Below are 15,000 nucleotides of genomic sequence, written 5' to 3'. Positions count from 1 at the left end.
GAGAGAGGGGCAACAAAAGAGAGAGAGAGGGGCAACGAGAGAGAGAGAGAGAGGGGCAACGAGAAAGAGAGAGCGGGGCAACGAGAGAGAGAGGGGCAACAAGAAAGAGAGAGGGGCAACAAGAGAGAGAGAGAGAGGGGCAACAAGAGAGGGGGCAACAAAAGAGAGAGAGAGAGGCAACAAAAGAGAGAGAGGGGCAACGAGAGAGAGTGAGAGGGGCAACGAGAGAGAGAGAGGGGCAACAAGAGAGAGAGAGCGGGGCAACGAGAGAGAGAGAGGGGCAACAAGAAAGAGAGAGAGGGGCAACAAGAGAGAGAGAGGGGCAACGAGAGAAAGAGGGGGCAACAAGAGAGAGAGAGAGAGAGAGAGGGGCAGCAAGAGAGAGAGAGAGAGAGAGGGGCAACAAGAGAGAGAGAGGGGCAACAAGAGAGAGAGAGAGAGAGAGAGAGGGGCAACAAGAGAGGGGGCAACAAAAGAGAGAGAGAGAGGGGCAACGAGAGAGAGAGAGAGAGAGGGGCAACAAGAAAGAGAGAGAGGGGCAACAAGAGAGAGAGAGAGAGAGGGGGCAACAAGAGGGGGGGCAACAAAAGAGAGAGAGAGGGGCAACAAGAGAGAGAGAGGGGCAACAAGAGAGAGAGAGAGGGGCAACAAGAGAGGGGGCAACAAAAGAGAGAGAGAGGGGGGCAACAAGAGAGGGGGGGCAACAAAAGAGAGAGAGAGAGGGGCAACAAGAGAGAGAGAGGGGCAACAAGAGAGAGAGAGAGGGGCAACAAGAGAGAGAGAGAGAGAGAGAGGGGCAACAAGAGAGGGGGGCAACAAAAGAGAGAGAGAGAGGGGCAACAAGAGAGAGAGAGGGGCAACAAGAGAGAGAGAGGGGCAACAAGAGAGGGGGCAACAAAAGAGAGAGAGAGGGGGGCAACAAGAGAGGGGGGGCAACAAAAGAGAGAGAGAGGGGCAAGAAGAGAGAGAGAGAGGGGGGCAACAAGAGAGAGAGAGAGAGAGAACAAGAGAGAGAGAGAGCCAATGCAATTAGCATTGCATCACGGTTGCAGTTATAATCCAATCAGGCACCTGAACAGACAGAAAAGCTGGTAGGTTCCTCATTACCCCGGGCACCAGGGCGTGGGGTGAGTGTGTGCAGGGCGTGGGGTGAGTGTGTGCTGGGCGTGGGGTGAGTGTGTGCTGGGCGTGGGGTGAGTGTGTGCAGGGCGTGGGGTGAGTGTGTGCAGGGCGTGGGGTGAGTGTGTGCTGGGCGTGGGGTGAGTGTGGGGTGGGCGTGGGGTGAGTGTGTGCAGGGCGTGGGGTGAGTGTGTGCAGGGCGTGGGGTGAGTGTGTGCAGGGCGTGGGGTGAGTGTGTGCTGGGCGTGGGGTGAGTGTGTGCAGGGCGTGGGGTGAGTGTGTGCTGGGCGTGGGGTGAGTGTGTGCTGGGCGTGGGGTGAGTGTGTGCAGGGCGTGGGGTGAGTGTGTGCTGGGCGTGGGGTGAATGTGTGCAGGGCGTGGAGTGAGTGTGTGCATGGCGTGGGGTGAGTGTGGGGTGGGCGTCGGGTGAGTGTGTGCACGGCGTGGGGTGAGTGTGTGCAGGGCGTGGGGTGAGTGTGTGCAGGGCGTGGGGTGAGTGTGTGCAGGGCGTGGGGTGAGTGTGTGCTGGGCGTGGGGTGAATGTGTGCAGGGCGTGGAGTGAGTGTGTGCATGGCGTGGGGTGAGTGTGGGGTGGGCGTCGGTGAGTGTGTGCAGGGCGTGGGGTGAGTGTGTGCTGGGCGTGGGGTGAATGTGTGCAGGGCGTGGGGTGAGTGTGTGCTGGGCGTGGGGTGAGTGTGTGCAGGGCGTGGAGTGAGTGTGTGCATGGCGTGGGGTGAGTGTGTGCAGGGCGTGGGGTGAGTGTGTGCAGGGCGTGGAGTGAGTGTGTGCAGGGCATGGGGTGAGTGTGCTGGGCATGGGGTGAGTGTGTGCAGGGCGTGAGGTGAGTGTGGGGTGGGCGTCAGTGAGTGTGTGCAGGGCGTGGGGTGAGTGTGTGCAGGGCGTGGAGTGAGTGTGTGCAGGGCATGGGGTGAGTGTGCTGGGCATGGGGTGAGTCTGTGCAGGGCGTGAGGTGAGTGTGGGGTGGGCGTCGGTGAGTGTGTGCAGGGCGTGGGGTGAGTGTGTGCTGGGCGTGGGGTGAATGTGTGCAGGGCGTGGGGTGAGTGTGTGCTGTCCATCACTCTTGAGCAGTTTAATGTGTGTCAGCATCTGACTGTGGACTAGTGACCGTGTAAAGTTACTGCCATACAAACTCTCCAAAACCTCTGACTGGGTTCTCAGTCGTTTCACAAAGCACCATGTGACCACGGACCCACAGTAACCTTTGACCCACAGTGACGTCAGACCCACAGTGGCCACCAACCAAGCAGCAAAGATTAGACTTGTTTAGCCATCAGAATTACACACACACACACACACACACACACACACACACACACACACACACACACACACACACACACACAGTTGCCTTAGCACTAAACACAAAACATAAAAAAAGAAGCTGATATGATTTTAAAAAGCAGGCAGTCTTAAGAAGTACCATCCCCCTGTGGGTTATGAGGTGATTGTAAATATGCAATCATGCTTCCTGCACGGGGAGACGTGATAGCAATATCACAGGATATCACGCCTTTCACAGGACCTAAACAGAATACATTCCAGAAAGTCCAACAGACGCTTCACTCTCCTTCACAGTCAGAAAACACAAAACAGCAAAGAAACAAGCCTCCATACCAAATGAACCCTCCAGACACGCTGTATGATGTCAGGGCCACAGCGGTCTATGACTGACCCTCACAACAAAAGTACAGGACACAGGTTTACTGAAGTCTCGGAGTGCTCACACATTGTCTCTTCCTCGGTAGTGTTAAATATGAGTAAGACTAAAGGTGAATCACTTTCTACACTCATGATTTTAATATTCACTTTGGCACCTTGATGATTTAAAAAATATATCACTTAATGTTAAACTACTGACATAATGGCTCCATTTGGGCAGAGTGCTGTCTCACTGCACAGGGCTGTCTCACTGTACTCACTGCACAGGGCTGACTCACTGCACTACACTGGGCTGTCTCACTGCACAAAGCTGTCTCACTGCACAGGGCTGACTCATTACACATTCGTGATGTCATGGGATCACGAATCTGGTTACTGTCCAAACAAATCTGGTTACCATGGAAACATGCCATGTGCCTGTATGTCAGTCCTGTTGGTATTTTAGTGAGAACATCAGGAACCTCGCAGGGCACTCGTAGGACAGGCCAACATCAAAGTTACAGGTCACAGCCAGAGGCAGACAAACAGATTCTAATGAATGACTGGGACTTTTTTATTCACCAGTAAGACAAGATTAAGACAAAGTGATGTTGAATAGAAACAGACGATGCCAAATCTTAATTACTTCAGTGGCCCAGTGGCAAAAGCAACATCTAAAATATAAAACCAACACTTTAAAAAACACAGCAAACAGCTTATCTGATCTACAGGGACATGAGAGGCAGAAATAATGACTTATGTAAAGCACTTTTATGTATCTAAATGTTGAGTATTTGGTGCTAATTACCGTGGACCATCATGTGATATTCAAATCGAGCTGTGGGAGGGTCTGATTAGTGTTGAAGAGGAGAGGATACCATGTTCCTGCCAAACCAACACTTCAGCCAGGAGCCTCATGAAGATCACAGAACGGAAGTAAAAGACAGCAAGAGGTCAAACACCAAAAGTCCCTTTGTCTTTCCAAAACTCCAAAGCCTCATCCCAACGATGGCGTGTCCTCTCACAAACGTGAGCAGTAGCAATTACTGCCTTTACAAGCACAAAAGAGAGAAAACGAATCAGTCAGACAGTGAGCACCATCTGTAACGCGGCATGCTCACAGGGAGACAGTGAGGAGGCTATGGGCAAGCTTCAGAACCTCTCAGGAGCAGGTCAGTAATAAACACAATCACAGATTCAAGTTCTGATCCGAAAATTATAGGAAACATTTAGAAACCAGTGTTTTGAAACCATCAACAAACCAATTACCTCTAATGTATGTTAAATGATCAAACCACATAATTATATCCAATTATAGTGTTATGACGTAGTGTAAAACAGAGACTGAAGGTACCGTTAAAGTTGTAGAATATTCTTAAATGTTTTACATGGGGGCTCTGTGATGTGTGAGTAGAGACATGCTGTTGAAAATGCTACAAACCTCTCAGACAGCAAAGCCCTGCCCATCAAAGCACAGAGCTTCAAAATAAGCCCCGCCCATCAAAGCACACTGCTTTCAAGATAAGCTCCACCCATCACAGCAGACTGCTTTCACAGCTCAGAGGCCCTATATGAGGGGGTACTAACCCAAGCCAGCGATCTCCTGCTGACTTCTCTCAGCGGCTCTTCCTGTCTGCTGTACGCCAGCGTTTGTGGACTTCACAATACAAACACAACACTTCACACAGAACTAGTCTTTACAGAACACTCACTGGACTTGAACAAACACCATGTCTGCATTCTGATGTCTTACTCCAGATCATACTGCGAAGTGAAATAGGAAACAATTTAAGAATTACATATAAATAATAAATGATATATCACACATTCACAAACATGCAGCATATACTAGTGTCACCACTTGAGTTAAAATGGCAATATTTCATGTAAAAAATGTAGTCTGCACATTTAGTGCACAACATCCATAATAACTGCACAGTTCTGTCATCACAGTCATGCAAATATTCTACTACTGAACAATTATTACACACTATGATAACACTTATAGAATTGATATTTGTGCAGACGGGACAGACAATCAGCAGTCTTGTAACCAGCCTGCGGTTAGCACACAGTCTCGTAACCATGAGCATATAGTTTTGTAACCAGCCAGTCTTATGAATTTTAATAAATAAATCCCACAATTACAATACAGCCTGATAGTTGTTACACATCTCAGTATAATTCCACAGTCTAAAGGAACTGCACAGTTCCCTAGACTGCTATTCAACACCTTACTGAAGCAAGCACAATAAATATTTATTCAATGATTTAATTTGCACTGAGAAACAGGCAGCTGGCTCCCGCAGTGCAGGACATGAACAAGCCTTCCTCAGAAGTACAGCACCTTCACAGATGACTTTCATCACAGTTTCCACAGCAGTAATCTGAGACTTTAGCTGAACAGTAAGACTCCTGAACCGTGCTGTAATACAGCAATAATTCAACCCTAAAACTGCTTGGTAGCACAGAGACAAGCTTCTCACTAATTTTACACACACTAAGATTTCTTTAAAAATATAGCCTTTACAGCATAGACAACCAACATGAACTTTCCCCATGCATGCATTATCAATATGGACACCAAGACACTGTAGCTGGAGCCAAGACCTGGTTAATTGGGACGTACCTGGTTAACGGGGACGTACCTGGTTAATGGGGACGTACCTGGTTAATGTGGATGTACCCGGTTAATGGGAACATACCCGGTTATCGGGGACATACCTGGTTAATGTGGATGTACCTGGTTAACGGGGATGTACCTGCTTAATGGAAACATACCTGGTTAATGTGGATGTACCCAGTTAACAGGAACGTACCTGGTTACGGGGACATACCTGGTTAACGGGGACGTACCTGGTGAACGGGGACATACCTGGTTAACGGGGACGTACCTGGTGAACGGGGACATACCTGTTTAATGTGGACATACCTAATTAACAGGGACGTACCCGGTTAATGGGGACATACCTGGTTAATGTGGACATACCAGGTTAACGGGGACGTACCGGGTTAACGGGGACGTACCTGGTGAACGGGGACATACCTGTTTAATGTGGACATACCTAATTAACAGGGACGTACCCGGTTAATGGGGACATACCTGGTTAATGTGGACATACCAGGTTAACGGGGACGTACCTGGTTAACGTGGACGTACCTAGTTAACAGGGACGTTGTTGTGATTAACTATATTTGCCTGCTGAATTTGGATCAAACTCCACCTTTTAGTTTTAGTTTTTTATTTAATTTGAGGCAATTATCAACACTTCACTTAAAATTTTTTGCATAATCCTGATAATTTGATATAGATTTTTATACAATAAGATATAAATATAGCAGTGTGATGAGAGAATGTAATAATGACATTCACTGGAATAGAGAGAGAATTACAGAATACGTACTGATTACAACCTGACAGGGCAAAAAATGTTAAAAGGATGAACAGTTATCTACTTCAGGTTCTTCAACAGTAAAGAGGCGAGTGTTGAGGAGTGTTTAACGCTGAACTAAAAGAAACAGGAAACAAGTGTGAATGAGCCTCAGGGTCTTTGAGATGCTTCAGAATGGAGTGTGTACTGGTGTTGATAGCATCCGCCCCGTTAGCAAACTAGAATGAGGCTAATGGAGAATTTACTTCTGCATTTGGTGTAGACAAAATATATTTCTCTAAGCAATCCATCACAAGAGAAGGTAAAGCTACAGGTCTGTCCTCATTATTGTTAAATGGGTATGGTTACTTAGGAACTGGGTGGAGACGCTAGTCTACAAAATACCAACCACAGGCCACTCCCACAGTTCCCCATGGAAACACAGGATGGAAACCCAGATAAAGACTCAGATGGCAATCAGCACATTGACAGAGCTCTAGAAGGGCATGAAGAACAAAGATGGGGTCTGGATATAGAAGATACAATTACATATACAACTATAACAGCTCAAACATGAACCTCTGGAGTCTCCCAAACAAAGGCTAAAGGTCAACAGCACAGGCATCAAGACACACACAAGCAGCCAAAAGAGCAAATACCTTCTTCACTAGTGAACCACCCAAAGCGTATTTCAACATAACTGTGAGTATGGATCCATCCAGAGAGGATACAGAACAGCAGTAGAAGAGTGTGTGAGGAAATTAATCCTCACATAACACCAGTGCTCAGCGCTTCTCAAATCCAAAAAGCTCCAAGCTTCAGAATCTCCCAGAGCAGGAAGCAGTCAGCATTACAACAGCAGATGTCCCACAGAAGAGCGGGTCACAAACACGAAGAACGGGGCATCTCCTGGGCCTGCCATGAGCCAAGTCTACTGGCTAAGGAAAATACCAGCTCTGCATGGCTGAGTAACAAATGAACCAAGAGCTGATACCACCTCCCATCCAGGCGGGCTGACAGACGGCAGGACAATTCTGGTCACGAAGGACCCCACAAGGACCAAACAGGATCCAACTACAGAGCAGTAACAGGCCTGTCCACAGCACTGGACCTCCTGTCAGGGACGGGGACTGGAAACAACTCAAAGTGACACCTACTGGCAGACAGACCTGTCAATCAGGATTACAAAACTAAACAGACCAACCTGAGTGCTACCTGCAGACTACAAGAAATGACTCAATCACACACACACACACACACACACACACACACACCTTGATGCTTGAATGCCTACAGCCCTGTATAAAGTCAAATCCAGAAGACTGGACAGCTTTCTAGATGATCATATAGTGTGGAGCACACTGAAGAGATGCACTGACCCCACTGTTGTTCTGCGCAGGCCTGGATCCTCTCAGCCAGACCATCACTAGGAGTGAGTACAGTACAGATACAGGAGCAGAACTACCTTTAGGGATGCAGGAATGTCATTTGGCCTGTGGAAGTGTAGTCAGTTGATAGGAAAAAGAGGGAACGTGATCAGGATGGGAACTAACCTTCCACAAGGCTGTGTGGAGGACAGCTACAAATACCTGAGGATTCTCTAGTCACATGCGAACATGAGACACAATCGAGAAGGACATCAACATCCAAGCACCTCCACAGGTTAGACCAGGTCCCCACACACCTCCACAGGGTAGACCAGGCCCTCACACACCTCCACAGGTAGGCCAGACCCTTAAACACCTCCACAGGTAAGCTAGAACCTTAAACACCTCCACAGGGTAGACCAGGTCCTCACACACCTCCACAGGGTAGACCAGGTCCTTAAAACACCTCCAAAAGGTAGGCCAGAACCTTAAACACCTCCACAGGTAGGCCAGAACCTTAAACACCTCCACAGGGTAGGCCAGGTCCTTAAACACATCCACAGGGTAGGCCAAGTCCTTAAACACATCCACAGGGTAGACCAAGTCCTTAAAACACCTCCAAAGGGTAGGCCAGAACCTTAAACACCTCCACAGGGTAGGCCAGGTCCTCAAGAGTCAGTTGAATGGGACCAATAAGATCAAAGCCATGAACATCATAAGAGACCCAGCAGGCACAGTAACCTGGCCAAGAGAAGCAGTGGAAGTTCTGAAGACCAGAGAACACCTCACAGTGCACTTCACTCAAGATCCAGTACATAAAGACGGTACACTAGCCAGAAGGGTGGGGGGTCTACAAGGTGTAAAAGCCACTGATTGAGACATGATACATCCACAAAGCAAGCAATGGTCCCCAAGGCTGAGCTGATGAGAGTGTGCTTCAGTCAGATGGGGGAGGTGGTTACCATAGAAACAGAGCAGGTGCCATGGCAGGATAAGGCCCTCTATGGAATGTACCACTGACAGATAACAGGGGTGTTTTACATAAGACAATCCTACCAACAGCTGGGAAAGGCAGGACTGAAGGACAGCACACAGTCACTAATCACGGCATCACAAGATCAAGCACTCAGCACCATGTCACTTGAAGCAGGGATGTATCACACCAGAGAAGATCCAAGATGTAGACACAACCACGTGTCAGGGGTCATATACAAGAACATACGCAAGACATATGAGCTGGACACCCCCAAGTCCAAATGGGAGGAACCACAGAGAGAGGAGAAAAATAACAATCCAACACAGATAAACAAGACAAACAAACTGGACATAACAGATGCAGAGAGCAGCAGCGGTGATGGATGAGGCAGTCCCAAGTGACAGAAACATTGAAAGCCAGGAATATGAGAAAGTTGGAAAAATACCAGGAACTGAAAGAGGAAACAGGGAGGACGTGGACGGTTAACACCAAGATTGTCCCAGTGGTGATGGCCTCCAACAGACCCCAGTAATGCCTATCACTGTCCCTGCTAAACGTACCCAGAAGCCTCGGAGAAAAACTTCAGACAGAATTTAGTCATGACAAGAATGAAAACTTGATTAAAAAAAAGACATAATTAAAGATATACCAAAGAATGTGAGGTAAACACAGGGCTAACGCAGCTTCTGCAGCTAACCTGCTCACCTGCCAGGGTCTACCAAGGAGACTGCATGTTAATGCTGTTTTGTGAATGTCCTTCAAGACTTCTGCCTCAAGTCTGCAGAGAGATGACAGGGGTCTTACATGTCTCATGTCACTACAAGATCACAAGTCTTTTCAGTTATCCATGCACATACTTGTACTCATCACAGACGGCAGTGGTGACGGCCATACACAACATGCTGTGCTGTGATAGGTGGATTTTTTTAGATATGCCTCGTAGCAGCAGTTAGACTCCAACACAGTTACACTTCAAACACATTCAGAAGTTTGTTACAGGCAAAGGAAATAAATGAACCACCAGTGAGGATGTCACATTCAGTACTCTGACATTCAGTACACTGACATCACTGATTATGGAGAAAGAAAGCAATATATCTGCATCTACTGGAATGGTCTGAGAAGTGAAGTCATGGAATTCCAGTCCCAACAGCAAGTGTTATCTTCCATTCCCATGCCTGATACAGGAATCCAGGCACTGCTAAAGACATGGAGTGTGAGGAGGGCGAAGCAGGATGTGAGCGCGAGACAGGGTCATTGTAAACAAAAAAGACATTGAAAACGAAAGTAAAACATAGACAATAGGAAAAGTAACGGCATTTACCTAAACAAGAAAGAACATACGAACATAAATAAACACAGCAAACATAAACAATATCAACAGAACCTCGAAAGCAGAACCTCGAAAGGTATCGCAACGCCAGACCATGACGAAGTGAGAAAATGGGACATTTAAACACACATTAACCAGTAATGTAATGGGGAACACCAACAAAGTCTGATGCTAACGAAGGGGGCGTGGCCACATGTGAAGAGCCACATGGAGAGTTCATCACACGGATGGGCAAGTTACGGAGGGGAGTGTAACACTCAGCTGCTCATGTGTTCCTTTCTTGACCTGTTCAATGTGCATTTAACATCTGATCCACTTCAGCGGTTAATAAGTTAGTACTCTTTAACTGAGACTTAATGAGCAAATCATATAATGTCTCTTTAGACACAGTATCACAGAATGTTACTCTGTTCAGTACCAGGATGTAGAACATTACTCTGTTCAGTACCAGGATGTAGAACGTTACTATGTTCAGTACCAGGAGGTAGAATGTTAGTCTGTTCAGTACCAGGAGGTAGAGCGTTACTCTGTTCAGTACCAGGAGGTAGAACGTTACTATGTTCATTACCAGGAGGCAGAACATTACTCTGTTCAGTACCAGGAGATAGATTGTTACTCTGTTCAGTACCAGGAGGTAGAACAATGCAGTTCACTGCACTGTACTTGTTTAAGGTTTAAAATCCTCCCCACCACTCACACCAAGTATCATTGGATATATGTGACATTCAACATGCTGTTATCAGTCATGCAAATGCACACACACACACACACACAGACACACACACACACACACAAATGTTTGAAGCTAAAAGCATCACAAACAAGCACAGTGAGTCTGTGTTCGCAGTTTAACAGATGAACAACTGTTTTACCTCTTTGCTGATAATCAACTTTAGGAATTTCATTTGCAGTAAGTTCTCTCACGACTCTTAATTAGTATGAAAATAGCTTCAGCTTTGAGGAACACATACACCCACACAAATCAACATGTAATTTACTGCTGATAAATGTACACACACGCACACTGCGTACTGCACACAGTAAGAGTAAGAGAGGGGATCTGCCATGTGCTTCTATTAACGACACCTACTTCAGCATCTCCTCAACTAAGGGGGTTTCTTACGCTGAATATGTGATGCCCAGAGACAGACCTCAGACCCAGGTGATGCCCCAGGTGATGCCCCAGGTGAAGCCCAGGTGAAGCCCAGGTGAAGCCCAGGTGAAGCCCACCAGGTGAAGCCCAGGTGATGGTGACCAGGTGATGCCCCAGGTGATGCCCCAGGTGAAGCCCACCAGGTGATGCCCAGGCGATGGTGACCAGGTCTCCTCTTAACCATCACAGCCCTACAGCCTCAACGTCGCTTGCCTGCAGCTGATGTTTCTCTTTGATGTTTAAAATGCGCTGAGTAAAAATCTCCCTCCATTTCAGGGCCTCAATAAACAAGAGATAAAACAGCAGAGCCACCCCCCCGTCCTTTACACGTCAATCACAGACTGAGCGCCATGCAGAGCACCAACGTTTGGCCTGAACACATACATTAGCATCAGTACGTCCTCTGATATCGCCGGCATGCAAAAAAGTGTCTCCTTCACATCAAACATGCATGTCCCACACGGAAGGCATGTGCAAGCAGGGGAAAGCAATAGATCACAGATTTCTAAGTGTGGAACACAGCCAGATCAGCCAGACAGGGCTGGCAGGCCATCACCTTGTCCAGGGTTGGGGCAACCTGAGGGTGAGGTACTCACTGCCTGTCTCACTCTTTATCTCACTCTCTCTCACTCCCTCTATCACTCCCTGCCTCTCTCTCTCCCTCTCTCTCCCGCTCCTTCCCCCCTTTCTTACTCTCTCTCTCTCTCTCTCTCTCTCTCTCTAACTCCCTCTCTCTCTCTCTCTCTCTCTCATTCTCTCTGTCTCCCTCTCTCTCTCTCTCATTCTCTGTCTCCCTCTCTCTCTCTAACTCCCCCCTCTCTCTCTCTCTAACTCCCCCCCCTCTCTCTCATTCTTTTTCTCTAACTCCCTCTCTCTCTCTCTCATTCTCTCTCTCTCTCTCTAACTCCCTCTCTCTCTCTCTCTCTCTCTCTCTCTCTCTCTCATTCTCTCTCTCTCTCATGGATCTCAGACAGACTCAGGCATGCCAAGTCCTCCCACTTCTCTGACCACAACAAACGCAATAGATGACCACGTTCCAGATCACATGAAACATCATTCTGAAGAAAGAGAGACCATAAGAGGTAGAAAGAGAGAGAGACAAACACTAAACCAAACACTTAAACACTAAACAAACACTAAACCAAACACTAAACTAATACTAACCAATCACTAAACCAAACACTAAACCAAACAAACACTAACCCAAACAATAAACAAACACTGGCACTGGAACACTGGGAGAATGTTAGAGGAACACTGGGAGAACTAGGAGAATATTAGAGGAACACTGAAGGAATCCTAGAGGAACATTGGGAAAACACTAGAGGAACACTGGGAGAATGTTAGAGGAACACTGGGAGAACGTTAGAGGAACACTGGGAGAATAATAGAGGAACACTGGGATAACGTTAGAGGAACACTTGGAGAATAATAGAGGAACACTGGGAGAATGCTAGAACAGAATGTTCTCTCTCTCCCCCCTCTCCCTCTCTCTCTCTCTCTTGCTCCCCCTCTCTAACTCTCTCTCTCTCTCCCTCATTATTGTTTAGCTGTTTGACAGAAAAACACAGAGAAAGGCCAACGAGAAATGTTTGGCCCTAGGTGCACTCAACCTTTACAAAGTACCAAATCAGACCAAAACATGACGTGACATATTTGCCAATGAAATTAATGGGCTTGTTTGAAAACGTTATTAATAGCAATAAAAACTATAATTGCATTAATTAAAGTATTAACAGCAATAGCAATAAAAACTAGAATCTGACTGTAATTGTTAAATTGCATTAAATTACGACATCACTGGCAAAATTAACCAAAAAATCATAGGCTGACAATTGAATTACATAAATTAATTACATATATTAGATTATTGCTGGATTGTTATTATTGTTACTGTATTATAATGTAATGCAGTGTGTAATATGTAAGTTTTATTTAGGTGATAAATTTTATTTATTTCTCTCATTATTTTAATAGACAGAGAACTGGACAGTCGTTCACAGGTTGTCATAGTGTCCTTGTGAAAATATGTCATGTCCTTTTGAACAAAGTTTTAGTAACACACACACACACACACACACACACACACACACGTATCTGGACTGTTCCTAGATCAGCTCGGTGGAATAACCTTCCCTGAACAGCAGTAGCAGGTAACTGAGATTCCAGCCCAGTCTGATGTTTCCTGCTCCCAAAGAGCCACAGCTGGGACCTGCCCATCAATCACACTCCTGATCCATGGACATGCCCCGCCACGCCAACAGAACAAAACAAAAGCAAATCACATCAGTGGCCCTGCTGATGCGCACACACTCTCTCTCACACACACACTCTCTCACTCTCTCATCCCATCCTGCTTCAAACAATCCACCCTCGTCCCTGTCACAAAGAAACCTCGGCCTTCCTGGCTCAACTACTACCACCCTGTTGCCCTCACATCAGTCGTGATGAAGTGCTTTGAAAAGCTGGTCAGAGACTTCATCACCTCTTCACTGCCAGTCTCCATCATGTTAAAATGCTGTTTGTCCACTACAGTTCAGCATTTAGCATCATCATCCCCTCCCTACTCACTACTAAGTTAGAGGATCTGGGACTGCATCCATCCATGGGTGACTGGATCTCCAACTTCCTAACAGACAGACCACAATCAGTACGGGTGGGCAACTGCGCCTCATCCACCCCCACCCTCAGCACTGGAGCTCCTCAGGGTTGTGTCCTAAGCCCCCTGCTCTACTCACTGTACACCTACGACTGCACAGCCACTTCCAGCTCCACCATCATTGTCAGGTTTGCTGACGATACCGTCGTCATGGGCCTGATCTCGGACAACGATGAGAGAGCCTACCTGGAGGAGATTAAACACCTGGAAAACTGGTACCAGGAAAATAATCTCCTCCTAAACGTCAGCAAGACAAAGGAGCTGATCGTGGATTGCAGCAAGAAGCAGGAGCGGCACTACCAACCTGTGAGGATCAGTGGAACCACGGTGGAGAGAGTAGATAGTTTCAGGTACCTTGGTGTTCACATCTCGCAGGACCTATCCTGGTCCCTCCATACCAACTCCCTGGCAAAGAAGGCTCATCAGCGTCTTTACCACCTCAGGCGCCTAAGAGACTTCAGACTGCCCTCCAAGGTACTGCGGAACTTCTACACCTGCACTATCGAGAGCATCGTCACGGGGAACATCACAGTCTGGTTGGGAAGTGCACCAAGCAGGACAAGACAAGCTCTCCAGAGGGTGGTGCGTTCAGCAGAGCGCATCACTCACACGGAACTTCCTGACCTGCAGACCATCTACTACAAGCGGTGCCAGACCAAGGCCAAGAGGATTGTGAAGGACCCCACCCATCCCAACAATAGGGAAGCGCTTTCACTCCCCGAAGGCCATTTGGTCCCTGAATCAGGACAACTGATGAACTGTGGGGACTACTCTGGGTATGATATTCACAATAACATCATAAAAACTGTAAAAACTGTAAAATTGTAAAAAGTGTAAATTGTAAAAACTGGAAATTGTACATTGTATATATGCATAGTATGCACCCCCTCTTCATTCAATGTGACATATTTATTTATTCATTAAACCACATCCATTTCCCTGTATCTCTCCTCGGTTCAGACAGAGCAGTTACAAAAAAGCATTTCACTGCAAGTTATACTGTGTATGACTATGTATGTGACAAATAATCTTTGAACTTTGAACTTACACTCACACACTCCCCTGAGACTGTGTGAGCTACAGAACATTGTCTTCAGTGCTAACGTGTGCCAGTGTCCCCAGGGGGCGCTATAGAGCGTGTGTGTGTGTGCCCCTGTACCGTGAACATCACCCTTATGGCAGCCACAGGCTTCTGCCTGTAAACCCACACGTGTAGTGGGTCAATAAGCTAAGGACCTCTGCAGAGGGCAAGTGTCCCAGCAAAGCCAATGGTTCCTTTATCTATCTATCTATCTATCTATCTATCTATCTATCTATCTATCTATCTATCTATCTATCTATCTATCTATCTATCTATCTATCT

General features: G+C 47.0%; 1 protein-coding gene across 1 annotated transcript in view; it reads right to left on the bottom strand.

The window, feature by feature from the left end:
• Window positions 1-15,000, bottom strand: part of ntrk3a (neurotrophic tyrosine kinase, receptor, type 3a) — a 178,646-nt gene that overhangs the window by 36,675 nt on the left and 126,971 nt on the right. The gene's annotated exons all lie outside the window — the stretch shown is intronic.

The sequence above is a fragment of the Electrophorus electricus genome, chromosome 12 (genome assembly GCF_013358815.1).
Source record: "Electrophorus electricus isolate fEleEle1 chromosome 12, fEleEle1.pri, whole genome shotgun sequence".
NCBI classification, from domain to species: Eukaryota; Metazoa; Chordata; class Actinopteri; order Gymnotiformes; family Gymnotidae; genus Electrophorus; species Electrophorus electricus.
Note: the sequence above shows the minus strand (reverse complement) of the source record. Positions and strands in the feature narration are given on the sequence as shown.